The sequence below is a fragment of the Lygodium microphyllum genome, chromosome 4 (assembly GCF_053477565.2).
Source record: "Lygodium microphyllum isolate KBCC chromosome 4, Lygodium_microphyllum_v1.1.10, whole genome shotgun sequence".
NCBI lineage: Eukaryota > Viridiplantae > Streptophyta > Polypodiopsida > Schizaeales > Lygodiaceae > Lygodium > Lygodium microphyllum.
This window is the reverse complement of record NC_141138.1, coordinates 71,442,035-71,462,079: the sequence shown is the minus strand read 5'-3', so window position 1 is coordinate 71,462,079 and position 20,045 is coordinate 71,442,035.

The following is a 20,045-nucleotide window of genomic DNA, read 5'->3' as shown; positions in this document are numbered from 1 at the left end:
CCCAACAATCCGATTATGTCAAAACATAATTCCGACTAAGATAAGACGCGTTCTCATGGGAAAAACCCAAAAAACAAACCCGAAAATGGGATCGGCAATTAATATCGGACAAACCGTTCACCGGAATGACATGCAATAAGAAGGAAAAATGTCCACAGAAAGGAGTGGCACAGGGTTATCATGTTAAACCGCAGTTCCGGTGGAAGTAGGAGGGGTTCCTATGCGAAAAACTCCAAAAATACTCCTGAAAACTCATTTAAAAATTAATAAGTAAAAATCCAGAAGTCGAAAAAGGGTGGAGGAAAAAGAAAAATGTGGGGGACGGCACAGGGGACACGGCTGTCAAATCAAATTGGAATTCCGATGCAAACAGGGCAGGTTCACATGGAAAAATGTCAAAAATACACACGAAAAAGTCGTGAAAACCCGGAAAATTAATAACGGACAAACCATGTATCGAAATGACTCGGAGTAAAAAGGAAAAATATCAGGGGAAAAGTGATTGTCAAGGCTATGATGTCAGATCATGGTTCCGTAGCAAGAAAAGCGCGTTCACATTGAAAACCGTCTAAATTGCGTAAAATGCTTCAAAAATTAATAACTCAAAAACCGTGCACCGGAACAAAGGTAGGTAAAAAGGAAAAATGGTCAGTTTAATGGGAGGAACAGGGCTATAAGGTTGGATTTGTATTTTGGTGAACGTAGGGTACATTCACATGGAAAAACCTCAAAATCAGGGAATGAAGAAAAACTGGAAGGGAACAGCCCCAAGGGTGGGTGGAACATAACCGGGTGGTTGGGAAGGGATCCCATTAGGGTAAAAGCAAGTCATGGCATACATGCATGAACAGGATAAGGCATATGCAAAGGATATGCAATGTAGACGCGCAGGGACACGTCCCCACACTTAAGACCTTAACGGATAGGGTTAACCGAGCAACAGGGACCTAGGACCACGCCACAGACCATCCACTAACGTCCCCACACTTAAAACATGACCGTCACGAAGAACCAAAGTGTAGGTTTAGAAAAACTTGGCCCGTTTTGTCAAAAAGCAAGGTTGAGTGGCGATGGCACGTCCAGTGTTGTTGTCGGCGCTGGAGGGACCAAGGCATCTTCTCGGCACATGTCCGTCATGGAAGGGACCACGCCGCAGCACCCAGGGAGGTAACTGATGGAAGGAATCGCAGGAAATTCGTCGATGATGAGGGATATTGCACTCAACTCACAATCACTCAATTGGAATGAAAGATCAGCCACTCGCCCCATGACTGATATCACTTGAGGAAGAATGATTGAAACCCATATCTCATACCCGGTTTAGAAATCGACAAGAGGGAATGGTGCAGAAGGAGTATGCTAGGGTGCACAGTTGATGGTGCAGTAGTGCGTCCAACCCATCTGGCATAAGTGCAAGGAGGAAGGCAAGGGAGCCTTAGAGTGCAATGTACAGAACAGGGTGATGTGTTTTGTGTTGACGGTAAAGACCCATCCCGTGGGTGCATAGGGAAACGGGAACATACCTGACTCCAAGTGTCGTAACGTCCCTCAATCTCACCTCTCGGTAATTGATTGAAGAAACTCCAGTCACACTCAGCCCACCCTCTGTCTCACGCTCTGTTGATAATTACAGGAGGGTAGCCTTTTCCTGAAACCCATCGATGTAATCCTCACAGTCGCTTGTGCAAAGGTTGTATGCCTTGTGCGCAGTTGATGGTGCAACAGTGCATCCCGCCCTGTGCCGGCATACGGTGCGAGAATGAAGGCCAGGGAGCCTTATGGTGCAGTGCACAGAAACAAATCGTGCTTTGTGCATTGAGAGGCCCATCCCGTGCGTGCAACATTTCATTCACACTACGCACCTCTCATTTGATTTGAAGGGAAAAGACTGGTCTCTTGCCCCACCCTCTGTCTCACGCTCTGTTGATAGATACAGAGGGCAACCCATACTCACTTCCCCATCCGGTTAGGATGAAAGCTCACATCACTCAAGGGGTTGTCGATGAAGATCGCTTCGTCAGTTGTTGAAGAGGCGTACCCAGGGAGGTAGCCATCAAATCGAACATTGTGTTGGATAGGAACATGTTGTCTGCTAGAGGACAGATAGTCACTTTGCAAAGAGACCCAGGACACAGCGTATCAAGGGAGGCAGCGTCGGAATTGGATCCTAGGGATATCAATTAATGAATTCACTTTCTGGACTGCTGGGTATTACCACCTTTTCCACAGCCAGCTTCTCGCCCAAGGGTGTTTACCACCTTTTCTTGGAACGAGGCCCGCTATGACAGGGAATTGCTTCCTTTTCTCTCATAACAGATTTGTTTTGTTTTGTTTTTTTTTTCTTTCTTTTTCTCTTTTTTTTTTTCCTATTCCCGAGGGTGTTTCCACCTTTTCTCGAAGAATAAGTCGGCATGACAGGGACCTAAGTCCTTTTCTCCCATGACCGATATGTTTTGTTTTTTTTTTCTCTCTCTTTTTTTTTCTACAAATTGAGCAAGGGAATGGTAGAAAAACCATGTGTCAAGACCAACCTCGCCACTGTCGCTGGTGGAAAATAAAAAATGAAAGATCAAAGCTGGAAGGGGGGTTTGAGGGGACAGAGGGTTGCGCCCACTTCATCAGAAGTGGCTGAAGAACGGCTATCAGAAGTAGCATCATAAAAAGTATAGTGCCACGCCAACGAGGGAAAGGACCAAGTGTCCGTAATTGTCAAGATCCCCAAGGAGGGAAGTACTTCTTTAGGCGATATCCATTGATCAGAAAGGGATCATCAGAGGCATCAACGGTCTGCACTTGGACAGAACCATTAGGGTTGACTGCAAGTACCTTATAGGGGCCCATCCACCGCTGTTGGAGCTTGCCAGGAAACTTGCCAAATCGTGAATCATAGGCTAAGACCAAATCACCTTCTTTGAACTCCTTATGCTTGATGAAACTGTCATGGTAAGCCTTGCGTCGAGCTTGCGTGGCTTCCATGCACTGTAGAGCCATCCGACGAATTTCGTCCAAACATTCCAAGTGCAGGAGACGGCATTGCAGTGAATCATCATCCCCCAAATGCTCTTTGATCGCCACTCTCAAAGAGGGTAGTTCTAGTTCAACAGGAAAAACTGCTTCTGTACCATACACCAGCTGGAAAGGTGTCTGTCCCGTTGCTGCTTTATGGGAGGTTCTATACGCCCAGAGGGCCTCTGTAAGTTGATCGTCCCAATCACGACGATGTGCAGCAATTGTTCTTGTCAGAATCGAGCAGAGGATGCGATTGGTGACTTCGACTTGGCCGTTGGCTCTGGGGTAATAAGGAGTGGACTTGCGATGGCGGATCTTATACAACTCTGTCAACTCTTCCATGACTTTGTTGAGGAAATGCGTGCCTCTGTCACTTACCAGCTCTAAGGGACTACCAAAACGGGTGATGATATTCTCGTACATGAACAGGGCCACGCTATTACCATCGTCCCGCTTTAGGGCTTTAGCTTCACACCACTTTGTAACATAATCCGTACATACGAGGATGTATCGGTTCTGTTTCCTTCTGGTAGGAGGATCGATTGGACCTAGAAGTCAATACCCCACTTCTCAAACGGCTTCAAAGGAAGGATAGGTTGCAGTGGCATGGCACTTGTCTTCGTGGGTTTCCCCATTCTTTGACAAGCATCACATCTTTTACAATAATCATAGGAATCTTTGTGGATGGTAGGCCACCAATATCCTGCTAGCAGAGCCTTCCTGGCTGTAGCTTCTCCTGCAAAGTGACCTCCACATGGCTCGTCATGGCAAGCCTTCAGAACAATCCCAATCTCATCTCCTGCAACACATCTTCTGAGCACTTCATCTTTGCCCTTCTTGTACAGTGCACCGCCGAGCAGGGTGTAGGGGGCTGATTCTAGCATGAGCTTCTTCCTTTCCCGACTAGAAATACCAGGAGGGTACTGTTGGGTTGCCAGCAGATTGGCAATGTCTGCATACCAGGGAGTTACAGTTTCTACCAAGAATAGGGAAGCATCAGGGAGGTCTGGATCATCTTGCTCCTCGTCTGCAGTTTGTGGGATACGCGACAGATGATCAGCCAGAACATGGGAACGACCAGGCTTAGTAATCACCTCAAAATCAAACTCCTGGAATAAAAGGAGTCATCTCATCAATCGTCCTTTCACATCTGCTTTGTTCATCAAGAAGGACAGGGCCTCATGATCCACATAAAATTTAAAGTGGGTGGATAGGAGGTAATGGCGAAACTTTTCCAAGGCAAACACCATTGCCAAGCACTCCAGCTCGGTCACTGTATAGTTTCGTTCCCTATCAGTGACTTTTCGGCTTGCATAATAGATCGGTTGATCCAACTTTGAGGAGCCCTTTTGGCAGAGGACAGCACCTAAGCCTTCAATTGATGCATCAGTGTGTACGTGGAACTCTTTCGTCCAATCAGGAGGTTGCAGAATGGGTGCTTCTATCAAACACTGCTTCAGAGTGTGGAAGGCTTTGTCACATTCTTTTGTCCAAGTAAACTCTGCATCTTTCCTCAGGAGCTTGTGCAAGGAAGTTGCCTTTGTTGCAAAATGGGCTATGAACCTTCTGTAGTAACCCACAGGGCCTAAGAATCCCCTCAACTGTTTGAGGTTTATGGGTGCTGCCAGAGCTGCAATCTTTTCGATCTTTGCAGGGTCTGTTGATATCCCTTGTGCAGAGACAATGTGGCCCAACAGAACTCCAGAAGAGACCCCAAAGATGCATTTGTCGGGGTTGAGGGAAATCCCATACTCCCGGCATCGGTCAAAGCATTGCTCCAAATGCCCCCAATGTTCACTGATCAAACTATAGACACAGAAGTCATCCAAATATACCTCGATAAAGTCATGCAGATGATTTTGAAATGCGGCCATCATGACTCGTTGGAAAGTAGCAGGGGCATTGCAGAGCCCAAATGGCATCACTCGGTAAGCGTAGGTCCCCCATTCTGTGGTGAAGGTTGTTTTGGATTGGTCTTCTTCTGCGATTTGGACCTGGATGTATCCACTGAATCCATCCAGAAGAGAATAAAGTTCATGTCCTGCCACTGTGTCCAACAGTTGGTCTGTGAAAGGGATAGGAAAGTGATCCTTCTTGGTCTTGGAATTAAGTTTTCAGAAATCCACACATATTCGCAATTTGCCATTCTTCTTGGGTACAACCACGATGGGTGAAACCCATTCACTATTTGCCACTGGATAAATGAGCTCGGCTTCCAGAAGCTTCAGCAGCTCCGCTTTCACCAATGTGGAATAATTCGGGTTCATTCGCCTTTGTCGTTGCCGTACTGGCTTGGCATCAGGCTCCAAGTCAATATGATGTTGACATATTGTGGGATAAATCCCCTTTAGGACTTTGTAAGACCATGCAAACACGTCCAAATTCTCTTTCAACAAATTGTACAAGGTTGACAACTCCTCTTCTGGGAGACTGCTACCCACCTTCAAGTGGCGTTCAGTGCCTTCTGAATCCACAAAGGTTAACTGTCTTTCACCTTCTACTTCACGGATGAAGGTCCCACGGACTGCTTCTGGGTAGAGATCCGACTCCTTCAAGGGAATGGTATCCTCTTCTGATGTCCCACTAGAACCAATTTCTTCTTTTGGTGGAGACTTAGGTTGCTCCTTAAGATATTGGAATGGGATTAGCGCTGTTTCGGGTTTGGTTTCAAAATTAATTACCTCTTGGCTTGAAGACTCATCTTCTGATGATGACACATCCAGGAACGTCACATAACACGGACCCTCTAATGCTTGTTGGGTTAGTTGGACTGGTGCTTGTTGGCACGGTGCATCATCATCATCTTTCTTTGGCAAGGATGGGTTAGGATGGCAGGAGCCACACTTAAAAGACGGCTTGCTCTCCTTAATCCATTTCTTATAAAGGTTTTGCATATGAGAAGATCCATTTACCAGACCAAATGGTACCATCGTCATTCTGTCCCGTAGCATGAGCTCATCGGCTTCTGATACTTCTGGAACTTCTTCTCCACATGTATCCTCTTCAAGTGGGATAGATTCTTTTGGCTCACTTTCATAATCTTCTTCGTCCATATCATATCCATCCTCTTCTGTCTCTGTCTCTGCTTCTGTTTCTGCTTCTGTTCCTGTTTTTGCTTCTGTCTCTGTTTCTGCTTCTGTCTCTGTTTCTGCTATGGCCATGTAACAGGGAGAGCAGTACATCCATGCTTCTATCTCACTGTCAGAAGTGATTTCCGAAGTCATTTCTGGTTCAGGCAAGAAGTATTCACCCATTGATAATGGCTTTGCATCTTTTGGAAGTCGGCTTACAGTATCCACTGTTAAGGAATGTGCCACTGTTTTCTTGGGAAGGATCTGTTTGACAGCATCTTCGTCTGCTGATGTTCCATCTGTAGCCTCGTTAGGGAAGTCAGAAGATAATTCCAAGGAGGTGGATCCATGTCCTTTTTGAGAACCATACAGTTTCAGCACCACTTTATTGGGTCCTCTACCCAAGGTCAAGGTTCCTTTGAACCAATCCGTCCTTGCTCTGGCTTCAAAAATCCATGGTCTGCCCAGTAACAGAGGATAGGATGTACCATAAGAGTTTGGCTTCACCACCAAATAGGTCAGCCAATAATCTTTTCCAGCCACAATAGTCTTCACATATGGGAGAATGCCCAAAGGCTTGATTCTACTCTGATCCGCCAGTCTGATGAGCCATTGGGTTGGTTGCACACCTTGTAGGCCTAGATCCTTCATTGTCACATCTGTCATAATGTTCACTAATGAGCCTCCATCAATCAGTGCATTGGCAATGAAGCAACCTTCTATCCATACGCCAGTCTCTGGAGTACCCGGATCTAGAAAAGCATTAGGCACATCCATTTCTTTTACAGGCTCTGGAGCCTTGTTGGACTTTGTTACTGTTGAGGGAGCAATCCTTAAACCACGTCTTTTCGTCAGTATACTTTTGAATCTTTTCCGGCAACTGGGGGACAACACCAATAATTGTCAGAATGTGAGGTTTGGTTTAAAGGTATCTAGGTCTCTAACCAGATCGTATTCCTTAATAGGATCCACTGGCTTCTCTAACCGATTAGGGAATGGGGCAACACCCATTTTCATTTTCCCTCTTTCTTCCAACAGAGGAATTACAGGGACTTCTTCTGCCACTTGTGGCACTTCCTCCTCTTCTGTATCCTGGACCTCTGGTCCTGTCTCTGTAACTGTCTCTGTAACTCTCTGTGGCACTGTAGGGCTCTGTACGGCACTGTTAGGCTCTGTTCTGTTCTGTTCTTCTGGTGGAAGATTGAACTTCACTGTTCTGGCAGGAGGGTTATTTTCTTTCTGTACAGGTGGGTCCTTCTGCTTTGCACGCGTGATGGCAGCAACTTCCAATTCTATCAAATTGGAGGTAGGCTCTTGGGCCTTGGACGGACTATCAGTAGCACTGTTTTTCACTGGGGCTGGGCTTGGACAGTCTTTTGTAGTGTGGCCTTCTCCTTTGCATCGACTGCATAAGGGCTTGTAATCCACTGACCTTCGAGGATTTGGACAATTTGGTGAGATGTGGCCCTTTTCTCCGCATCTGTAACACTCCACTTCTGATCTCTGACCACCGCCAGACTGTCTGCCTCTGTAACTTTGAGAAGGAAATCTTCTGGGTCTGAAATTAGGACCAAACTCTCTAGGCTTGGGCCCAATATCTTGTGTTGTCATTTTGGATTCCAGCAGGTTAAATCTTGCGTCTTCTTCCTTTCTTCTTCTATCATGCATCTCCTTCAGAGAGCAAATGTCCTCTGTATGATTCTTTCGCAAACAGTAGGAACAGAAAGCTCCAGGGATGGTTGGTTTTCGTGTACATTCAGTGGCTAAATGGCCTGCTTGATGACACTTACCACACCAAGTATTTGACCGCATCACATCTCTTCCTGCTCCTGCAACGTTGGATATGCTCGCGGTATTCACTTTCAACGTCTGTAGTTGTTCTGTAATCACATCCATCAACTCCTTTTTGATGTTTGCAACTGAGTTAGATAAATAATCCTTCAAGCTTTCTCCTCCTGACGTACTGGCAGGAGGGTTTTGAGGAGTTTCTGTAATCACTGCATAAACTGGTTGGGCTAGTACAGAGGGGTCTCTGTTTTGGTTCTGATTCAGTGCTCCTGTTTGAACTGTTGGCTATTGACTCCAGTTGGTAGGGTTCCACTGTTGCTGTTGATTTGGCATTGAGGAAATTGGTTGAGACCATGGTTGTTGTGGTGGAACCACCATTTGAGGCATGGATTGTGGCCACTGTGGATTTGGTGCACTGTACTGTGATACCGGGGCCATCTGTTGGTAGGGATAGGGAACAGTCCCTGGGACTGCATTTGGTGGATACATCATTCCTGGCATCAGAGGAGGTAAGACTCCTCTTCCTGTATTCATCGCCAATCTAGCTTCCACTTCATCGTACAGTCTTGCACCTTCTGTTGCAGCTTGCAGGGTGGCTGGTCTTTGTAGCTCCACAAACTTACGGACTTCTGGTTGTAATCCTCTGAGAAACACCCCCTTCTGAATCCCATCATCTAAATTATGGTTAGTCCATCTCTTCAGGATGGATTCCATTCGCGAGACATAAGCTTCTACTCTTTCTCCAGAGGACTGACTTAGGTTCATAAATTCCTCTCTCATCCGCTCTTCAAAACCTTCACGCCTGAATTTAGTAAGGAAGGCCAACTTCAGGTCGTCCCATGTGCCAAAAGTTCCTGCTGCTTGTCTCTCATACCACTGAAACGCCGCGCCCTTGAAAGTGGCGGGGAATATTGCTAACCAATGCTCAGGGGTTCTGGCATTGTTAGCCACACATGCTACCATAAACTCTGTTATATGAAGATCGGGGTCTTCATTGTACTCTCCCTTAAAAACTGGCAATGGGACTACATTCGCTGGTCTGTCATCAATATTTCCAGGACGGATCTGGCTTGGAAGTGGACCTCCAACAGGAGGAGGAAGGGCTTGATGTGCCATTGGGACTTCTGTAAAGAGTTCCTCAAGGGCGTCAAAGGCGGCTTCTGCTGCAAGCTCGTTCTCAGCCTTGATTTTTGCTTTCTCTCTTCTCACGTACCTCCGGACTCGTTCTAACGCTTGCCTCTTTATTGCGTCATTCATCAGGGGGTTGACTCCACTATGTTGTTAGTGCTCCACAGAGGGTTAACAGAAGGCTTCAGTCTCTGGAGGACTCTCTTGCCAACATTTCTTCTACTTCTTTCTTTTCAACGTCCCTGAATTCTGCTTTCATGCCACTGCATAGAGGAAGGTATTCGGTTCTGAAGGTGTCAAAATGCATACGTCTGAGCATGGTGGTGGTGCCATCATCATAGTAATGCCAGCTTCTAATGGTTTCAATAGTGTATGTTGTGAAAAACACTCTGTCTACCAACTTCCAGTGGGTTGCTAATTGAACAAACAGAAGATTATCAGTACACCAAGCATCCCATGTATCTTGCTGTTGAGCATCCACGAACAAATTCCAACTCTTTTCCTTCTTATCTTTGTGAACCTCTACAGACCAAGACTCCTGAAGCTTCTTCACAATCTCCCACTTGATGTTGTCTGGAAACTTCTCAATGAATGCCAAATCTTCCATGGATGGTCATTCTCTCTGTTTCTGCTCTTCAGTTCGTTCCCGAACAGTTTGCCACCAAGATGCAAGTTTCTGCTGCTTCAATAGGAAGAGGAAACTGTCCACTACATAGAGCATGCATCATGATGGTGATGTGTTTCCGCCATTGTGGGATGAACTTCTTATGGAAAGTGGCTTTGATTATGAGGAATTCCAATTCTTCAGTAGAAGAAGGAACTTTACAAACATCCATTGAATTCTTCTCTTCTTGGCAATGCCATTTCCTTCATTTTCAGCCTCTTTTGGTGCTTGTTGATGGCAAGTTTCCCCGGCTGCGCACCAAAAACATGGAGCCCCGAGAGGAACACCAAGGAAAAGTGAATTCTCTTGCAAGAAAATCTATCTTGTAACATCAACAATCTTGTTTATCATGTTTCATATGATTCCAATGAAGAAAAGAACACCAGGCACAACAAATCTTCATGCAGCATCATGTAAATCTCCCACGGTTTTTAATAGAATCAACCATATTCTTCAACATCCTCATAGAATCCATCAATAGAACAAAGAAAGCAAAGAAGTACACCATCTTTGAATGGAAATACATCACATAGTATTCATCTTCAATATCTTCATAGTCTTCTCTCTCAATCTCTCATATACAATCACTCTGTTTTAGTAGAATTGGCTATCTCTAACTCTCTCTCACTCACTCCATCAATAATACATCATATCCTCACTACAATCTCTCAAAATTACACTCAATAATCACTCTTAGGTCGTGGATACCCCTCCCAAGAGGTATGTCTGATATGAAGGGTCACCAGAGCCACTACAGTGTCTCTTCACAGCTCACTACTGTCACTTCACTCTAGTCTTCTCTTGAGTCTTCAGCAACTACTTCTTCCACTTCCTTCAGCTCTTTTGCACTTGTATTCACCTCTTTCCAAGGCTAGAAAACTTTCCCCAAAGTCACACATACATTCCACAGAACACTTACAGAAGCATACAGAACAGTCTACAGAACAGTACCAGAACAGAGACAGTACAGAACAGAACAGAGACAGAACAGAAGCAGAACAGAAACAGAACAGAAGCAGAAGCTCTACAGAAGACCTACAGAAGGTTACAGAAGGTCATCCAAACCACATAACTCACTCTCAAACCATTTCAAACTCTCACAAACCATTCACTAAGCTTTCACAATATCTCATTCTTCATCAATCAATACTCCATCCCTCCTTACAGAAGACAATCAGAACAAAATAGACCAAAACAGAACAAAACAGAAGGTATACAGAACCTATCAGAACATCACAGAACCATCAACAAACATCATGAACTTCCAAAACACAATCAATATCATCCAAAACATTCTCAAACCACTTCTAAATCAATCAATCATCCCATAAAATCAATCATTCAGCTTTCAAAAACAACAAAAATTAGCCAAAAAACAAGTCATTTCAACACTCAACAGAAGGCAAGAAACCTCGACCCGTGTTCATTGCTGACGACCTGACCAAGGAGGAGGAGGCTAGACTAGTTGCTCTCCTATGAGAGTATGTCGATGTGTTCGCCTGGTCCTTGGAGGAACTGAGAGTAGTCGATCCTAGGGTTGTGACCCATAACATTCCCATAGTCCCAGAATCGGTGCCAACGAAGCAGCGACCTTACCCTATGAATCCCAAACACGCTCATGCGATGAAGGAAGAGATCGATAAGCTCATGAAGGTGGGATTTATATATGAGATCGAAGAAGCACTACATGGCGGATCACATGTCCCGCATACCCACAGGGGAAGCTGCTGGCCAAGGCATCCCTAACGATTTATCGAACGCGCACCTCTTTGGCCTGTCTAGCGAAGGGGACTTGTTTAGAGTTGATTTGATGCCTTACTGGGCAGATGATGTTGTCCAAGTGTTAGAAAACGGCCTACCAGAGAGATCTATTGAGAAAGCCAGGCTAAGGAGACTTATCTTAAAAATCCAGCCATACTGACTAATTGCTGGCCAACTCTATAGGTTGGAACAGGATGGGTTGCTATGTAGATGTGTGTGCGAGCACGAGATGCACGATGTATTGAGAGAGGCACACGACATGATAGCTGGCGGGCACTTTAGTGGGGACACGACTGCCCATAAGGTATTACAATCCCAACTCTGGTGGCCCACCCTATTCCGTGATGCCGCTAAGTTCGTCAAACACTGCGACGAGTGCCAGAGGACTAAGATGCCCATGCACAAAGATAAGATGGAGTTAACCCCCATAATAGCTCGACAGCCCTTCGAAAAATGGGGCATTGACTTCATCGGACCTATCAGTCTAGCAGCTCAATACTCCCAAGCACGCTACATCATTGTGGCAATGGACTACCTGACGAAGTGGGTGGAGGCACGAGCCACCAGAAGGAACGACGTTAGGACCACTGCGAAGTTCCTGTGGGAACAGGTCTTTTCACGGTTTGGTTGTCCAATCAAACTAGTGAGTGATCAAGGTGCACACTTCGTTAACGAAGTAATATCCCACCTACTCTCAACCTTTTTAATCATTCATAGAAGGTCCTCCCCCTACTACCACATCACGAAGAGACTGGGATAATAAGCTGATGGCTGCCTTGTGGGCTTATCCGATGGCTTATAAGACGGCTGTCGGGCAAACACCCTTTAGGCTGACCTACAGGACGGAGGCCATTCTACCTCTAGTATTCTTTGTCCCTAGCTTAAGAATAGCAGCGCAGGAGCATTGGGAGGGAAGAGAGGCTTGGACTAACCGCTTAGAGGAGCTAGAGTGTCTCACAGAAACTCGACTTTTAGCCACCCACGCTCTAGTTTGTGAAAAGGCATGACGAAAGCTGTGGTATGACAAACATGTTAACCAGCGCAATTTTGATCACGGGGACCTCGTATTACTCTACTCGGTGAAAGGGCACAAACAGAAAATGAAATTTCGAGGGGTGGGGCCTTTCCGGTATGTGTAATTAGCAGAACGGGCAATGTCGAGTTGGAGAAGCTCGAAGGGGAAGGAATAGGCTTCTTCAATGGCAGTCGCATATGAAAAAGTACTATCCTCCTTCCCATCCATTGCATGAACCACTAATGCACAAAGCCTCCATCATTGCCTGCATGGCCACAATTATCAAACTAACCGATCACGATGAAGAAGCAGTAGCACCCGCCTACCTTCGCATCACGGTCACTGTGTAGAACAGACATATTCTTTTGATGATCTGATCGACAAAGGGGCCGACCATAATGACTTGACACACGACCATTGGACACACATTGGTCAGTCTAAATTACAGCCCACAAACATGAAACTTAGCCCATTTGGGGGCAACACTTACCCTCTCTTAGGGAAATGCCAAGAGGTTGTCTCCGTCGAATCTGGGAGTATCCCAGTCGTCTTTTATGTATTACCAAACACTAAAGGGGCCGGTGACAGATCACTACTAGGGCGCACTTTCAAAAAGCAGACAAGCTGCAATGTGTACTACAACCTAGACCGCATTCACCTGACCGTGGGCAATGTGCGTATACTAACTACTTTTAGCAAAGGCCATCTTGGGCCTTCTACAATTGCAGAGCCACCGATGGAGACCCCTGCAGCCAAGCCTAAGGAGAAGGGTATGGATATCTTACCTTGTACCCCAACCGCCAGAAGCAAACCCACCCAAGCCATCCACATGGCCAGGGAGCCCACACATATATGGATGCCAAAACGGCGAGCGCCGCCTTCTGGCAGACCACAGAAACACACTCCTAAACGCAAAAATTATTAGTCGCAGCCTAAGAGGCAGCCCAGGCGCCATTGACATGGGTTATCGCCATGCCACGATGGATACTGAAAGATCTCCTGCGAGCGCAAGGATACTATGAAGGCAACCCCTGGATATGGGTGCCTAAGGTCAGACACCCAAAAGAGTCACAACTTTGGGCAACCCCACTCCAGCTGGACAGAGTGGCACGAACAAAGCACAAGTTGCAAGGAACGTTAAACCAGCAACGATGATGGTCAAGGCCACCCAACACCTTCAGTGTCCCAAACCGAATGATCCAGCACCCTCCAGGTCAGAGGAGGTGCACACCCCCATGCCCGTTCGAATGAATTGCAGCACGCTTCCTATGGCATGGGAGCCCGCCGCAACGTTTCCAAATGATCCAAAGTGCACGGCCCCATTAACGATGCTTGCAAGGGAGTTACTACTGTCCAGCCCAACTGCTCCATCACCACCAGTAGGTCTGAAACCTTCGTACGAAAGATGATCCTTCCTATAAGCGGCCAAGGATCTTGCTGAGACCTCCGGGAATGACGTAGTGACATGCATCAAGGAGTTGGACGACACCTTCACTACATTTGCTAGAAGCTACGAAAGACTTGACCTAGGAATTCTTGACAAATCCCTCGCTTCTGATGTTTGCTCGTTGCCATGCACTTGGGAGGACTACGAGTTCATGACCATCAAGTTTCCCAAATTTTCGACCGAGCTAATCGCTAATGGAGAGATCTCAAAGGAACAAGTTGTTCTCAGACGACTAGTCACCTCATACCGGAAGCCCACTTGCTCTACACCGGAACATGAACTGGAGGAGCTTGTGCAGCTTGCCAGCTTTGCTTCTCCATTCCTGCAACTGTGGTATGCCTTACGACTCCAATGGGAGAAAAAAGGCCGCCGAATCATGACTAATGCTGAGCAAAGGAGGGAAATCAAAACAATTGAACGCGACCCTACGGACGTGGCACCTCTTTCATTCAGAGTTTTAGCCATTACACGCAACCTACACTTAGATGATCATGTATTGGCCCATCCATACATTGACCAATTCCTCACAGAGGAGGAGTTGCACATTGCTAGTCACCTCAACTCGGGGGACATCTTTCATTATGTCTTAACCTACATCACTCAAGTTTCCCTACAACCGGGCGAATTTGATCGCCATGCCTAGTTTGAATACAACCCTAACCTATATACCTAGCTTATGGCCAAGTAGCTCACCCCACACAGCCCATGCGAGCCTTCCCTCCTCCCCGTGCCACTTAGAAAAGAGGGGGAAGAGCAAGTGACAACCAAGGGATTGACCAAGTGATGTAGCAAAAAGTGTAAAGGCTAACAACACTCTACTAAATTCAAATATGAAAGAAAGAAAGGAGGAAAAGATGTTGGTTGTTAATTATTTTGAAAATGTTTCATCTCCTTAAATCTGTCCGGTAAACTGGCACACATATTTTTTCTTGGGATATGCTAGGAATGAATCAAATCATAACTCTAACATTGACTCGGGTAATGACAGGCACCTACCATGGCATGACAGAGCATACTTCTATTTACGAAAGCAGAGATGACGAAATATGGAATCAGCATCAAAACACGGGGATTCAGCCTATTCACTTTCAAGCATACCATGAGCCTGGATGAGGCTATCTCGGAGGAGCCGGTCGTAAGAGTACATAGAGAAAGTCGGGCAGGCTATAGACTACAACATGTGCGCGGATTTCGTGAGAAATTTCAATGAAGGTCGAAGCTATAGCACGGTCACGATAAGGGAAGGTAACCAAGAAAGACAGGTACATGTGCCCCTTAACGCAGCCACTGTCGAAAGAGCCCTGGGACTCATGCCCAAAAAAAAAAGACGCCCAAAAAGGGATGTGTACGCCATGCTGGGACTCAAAAAAGAAGATGTGCACATAGTTGATGGAATTAGTCTAGTCAACATTCCAGACCCGACAACAAGGATGCAGGCTAAGATGATCCATTCTCTCTTCTCTAGCAGATACAACGCACTCATGAATAGGATCAGCGTGCCACTGCTTGAAAGCATTGTGGTAGGAGCCCTAGAGGAGGTGGACTGGAACGATTTCGTCCAGAAGACTATAAAGAGTTCAGCCTTCCTTCTATCTCCAGCTGCAACGCCAGCCGGTGGGGAATCCCCGGCCTCCATCGCGCGATCCACGAGGAAAAAATCCGCCATCAAGGCCTCTACGATCAGGTACGGAGGTATACTTACAGCAATCATTGATGAGGCCATCAAGGATGATGGCGTGGAGAGAGAGCGGATCGAGCACCAAGGCTCACCACGTTGAGAGGAGGAAGGCTCGAGCAAAAGGACGGCTAGCGATGAAGGAGATCCTAAAGTACCACCCCTGCAAAAATCCCGGCCTCAGAAGCAAATGAAGGATGGCAAGGGCCAAAAGAAGGCGAAGACACTGAGCAAAGGGAAGTGGGCCGAGGTGAAGGAGAGCTCGAAAAGAGTCATGTGGCTTGGAAGAAAAACTGCAGAAGGAGGAGGAGGAAGAACTCGCAAGAGTTAAAGAGGAGTCAAAAAAGGCAGAAGAGGAACGCCAAAGAAGGGCGGAAGAGGAAGCCCACGAGTTGAGCATGAAGGAGCTGGCCGAGCTGACTGAGGCCACTCGTAGGTCTGTTGAAGAAACTCACAGAACATGAGAAATCAACCCCTATGGTACTCACCATGGAGCCGAAGCGAGTAGCAGCACAAGGGTAGCCCCGATGATCACAGGCAAGGGAAAGTCGCTGTTACACCCCCAGCCTCTCTCCCTCGTGCAGACGCCAATAGACACCCCAAATGCCCCACAACCCACGCCTTCTCTAGACACGGCCCAACTGATGAGCATGATGCAAATGCTCATCAGTAAGGTGGTAGAGATTGTCCTAGAACCTGGAGCAAAAAGACCTGCCACCGCGCTAATGCTGAATCCAGGAAAGACCCTAAACGGCAAAAACTTGAAGCATCAACCACCACAGCTCCCATCCCCCTGTCGTCGGGAGCAGACTACAACGCCTACATGGCCGAGCTCCTAGCACAGCTAGAGTTGGCAAAGGAGAAAAAGAAGGTGGCCCTACTGAGCTAGAAAAGGAAAGGGAAACCTCAATGGCCCTGAAGCTCGAAGTTTCAAAGCAAGAGGCTAACCGGCGAAGGGAGGTCAAGGTGCTACAAGACGAGTTGGAGGCAAAAAAGAAGGAGGCCCAGGACAATGAAAACCGCCTACGACAGAGGCTGGAGGACAAAGAACAAAGCCTGGTGGCCGAGCAATGGAGCTTAAAGTTGCTAGTGCAGCAGTATACTGACCTAGAGCAGAGAACAACTAGACTGGAGGGGTATAGGCTATTGGGAACTTAAGAAGGTGAACCGAGCCAGGGGCAGGGGGATGCCATGGCAAAGCTTCAGTATGAGCTCGAGGAACAAAATAGGCTAGAGAGAGAGATAGAATTCCTAGCACGGGACCGACCCGCAACCCTTGCAATGGAAGCGCAAGAACAACAACAGGAGGTACAATAGTTGGAAGGTGTGTTGGAAGTTGCCAAAAGGAAGACACAAAGGCCCTCATGGCCATGGCCTTCATGCAACAAAGACTGCACCTTGCAGAGATCTAGAGCCACGAGCAGCTAGCATAGGAAAGATCAGAACTAATTGATGAGGCAGAGCACAAATTCAGTATCGCAACTCAAGCGAAAGAAATTGTCGAAGAACAGCTGGCTCGAAAGTCCAGGGAGTGGCACCAACTCTGGGCTTTAACGAACGAACAACAACAGATGGTGACCACACTGGCAAGTGTGATGGAAGAGGAAAGAAGAAAGATGGATGAAAGGGCCAACGCTTGGGAAGTAAACAACTTTGAAAGAATCAGGCAATTAACGGAGTGCTTGGCGGTGGCAGAGTGCGAGAGAGTGCTTGCCGAATCTAGAGTTGAAGCAGCCGATGTATGCACAGGACACATCACTCGATGGCTCCTTCTGCTTTTAGAATTTGACTTCTCTGTGGTGGTACGTAAAGGGAAGTAGGCACTATATGGCTGACCATATGTCTTGCATCCCCATAGGAGAAGCTGTTGGACAAGACATTGTAGACGAACTACCCAATGCGCATCTATTTAGCTTATCCAACGAAAGAGATTTATTTAGAGCGGACATAATGACGTATTGGGTAGATGACATAGTCCAAGTTCTTGAGCACGGACTACCTGAATGACCAATAGAAAACCCCCCTGACTTAGGCGACTCATCCTAAAGATCCAACCCTATTATTTGATAGCAGGCCAACTCTATAGGTTGGGGTGGCATGACATGGTGTTGCGCAGATACGTGTGTGAGCATGAAATACATGACATACTCACAGAGGCACATGGTGGAATTGTAGGAGGACTCTTGAGTGGAGAAACAACAACCTCTACAAGGTGCTATAATCCCAGCTATGGTGTTCTACTCTTTTTCGAGATACAGCACGATTCGTAAAGCATTGTGATGAGTGCCAATGGACTAAGGTCCCTATTCGTAAGGATCACATGGAGCTAACCCCAATCATTGCACGCAACTCTTTGAGAAATAGGGGATTGACTTCATTGGACCCATTAGTCCCACGACACAATATTCAAAAGCTAAGTACATCATTGTCACCACATGTTATCTAATGAAATGGGTAGAAGCACAAGGTACGAGAAAAAATGACGCGAAGACCATTGCCAAGTTCTTATGGAAGCAAGTGATATCACGATTCAGCTGCCCATTGAACTTGTTAGTGACCAAGGCACACACTTCATCAATGAAGTGATAGCTCATCTCCTATCCACCTTCCTCATCATTCATAGGAAATCTTTGCCTTATTACCCTTAGACAAATGGCCAAGTTAAATCCACAAATAAAATCTAGGTGAACATCCTAACCAAGGTAGTCTCTACTTCGAGCAGTGATTGGGATAACAAGTTGATGGCCGCCTTATGGGCCTACTGCATGGCTTATAAAATAGCTATGGGTCAGACTCCCTTTAGGTTGACCTATGGAACTGAGGAAGTTCTACCCTTAGAGTTGTTTGTTCCTAGCATGAGGATAGCCCTTCAAGAGAGATGGGATGGGAAGGAGGCATGCATGGAACACTTGGTTGAGATCGAACGCTTATTGGGGAAACTCAGCTTCTAGCCACCCATGTGCTAATATGCGAGAAGACAAGATGCAAAAGCTAGTTTGACAAGCATGTTAAGTAGCAAGACTTTGAACAAGGCAACTTAGTACTACAATACTCATTTAAGAGATATAAATAGAAAATGAAGTTTAGGGGGTTAAGACCTTTCAGAGTTTGAGCCATCATCAGAACTGGCAACGTGAAACTCAAAACCCTGGAAGGTGAGGGCATAGGCTTCTTCAATGGCAGCCATATAAATAAGGACTACCCTCCCACACACCCACTGCATGAGCCTCCAATGCTATAGCCACCATAACTGACATGGACGATGAGGATGAGGAAGCTGTAGAACTAGCCTACCTAAGCATATCGGTCACTACCAAGCATACATACCCTCAATGCATGGATCGATGAGGGATCTGACTTTAATGTCTTAACTCATGATAATTAGATCCAAATTGGCAAACCGCAGTTACAACCCACTAACACTAAACTCAGCTCGTATGGAACCCGATCATATGCACTCTTTGGAGAGTGCAAGGCTACGGTTTCTATCAAGTCTAAAAGCATGTTGATCATCTTGTACGTGTTGGTCAACACTACAAATGCAGGCACGGAAACACTGTTAGAATGAACCTTTAAAAAGTAAGCTCATTGTAATGTCAACTACGAGTCGCAGCATATCCACCTAGCCACAGGCAACGTCTGCATAGATACAGCTTTCAGCAAGGGCTGCATGGCTCCTTCTAAGTCCGCAAAGCCACCGATAGAGAAACTTGCCACCAAGTCTAAGGAGGGGGATAGTGCTCCATCAACATAACCCACCAAGCCTCAAGAACGAGCAAATCACTGAAGTCAAAGCTAAGGCCTGATGGACCTAAAAACGGGCCGGCGCTGGCTCATGCACTAGCCGGACCTCGTTACTACGCACAAGACAACCCCTCGGCCTCGCGGCCAGGAGCGTCTATCAAAATCTCTGCCTTCCTAAACATTGCGTTTGTAATACGTTGTAGTCCAACTGATCCTAACCCAATATTACTCCTCAGAGGGAGTCCCTTTCACATAGCCAAAAGGCTCGATTCACATACACATGGGGTTCCTCCTACGGCTGAATGCCGTCAACCCTCTACGACTCTCCTACACCTTGGGGATTGGCCCCTCGATGCGCCGCTCAACATTTAGACATTTCGCACAAATGTCACTCAAGGTACCAAATAAACGTATCCAGGAATGTACCATTGTCCTTACTTGATTTCCCCTTTAACCCTCGTCTATCCTACAGCATAGGAACCTCACGCTCTCAACGGTGGGTCACAGGCCTACTGAAAACAATTGCTATGCATATCCAGGAGCTAACTCTGATACTTTTAATTTCCTCTAAATGATCATGCAAAGAGGTGGATGCCTAGTGCTCAAACATTTTAAAAACCAGCAGCGTGCAAGTGCAAAACATCTCTTTCATGCTTTTCTTTCTAACCGCTTTGTGCTTCGCTGCAACACCTAGCACCGAAGTGATCTTCGTGCTACTAGGTTTTAATTTTTATCAGTATTAT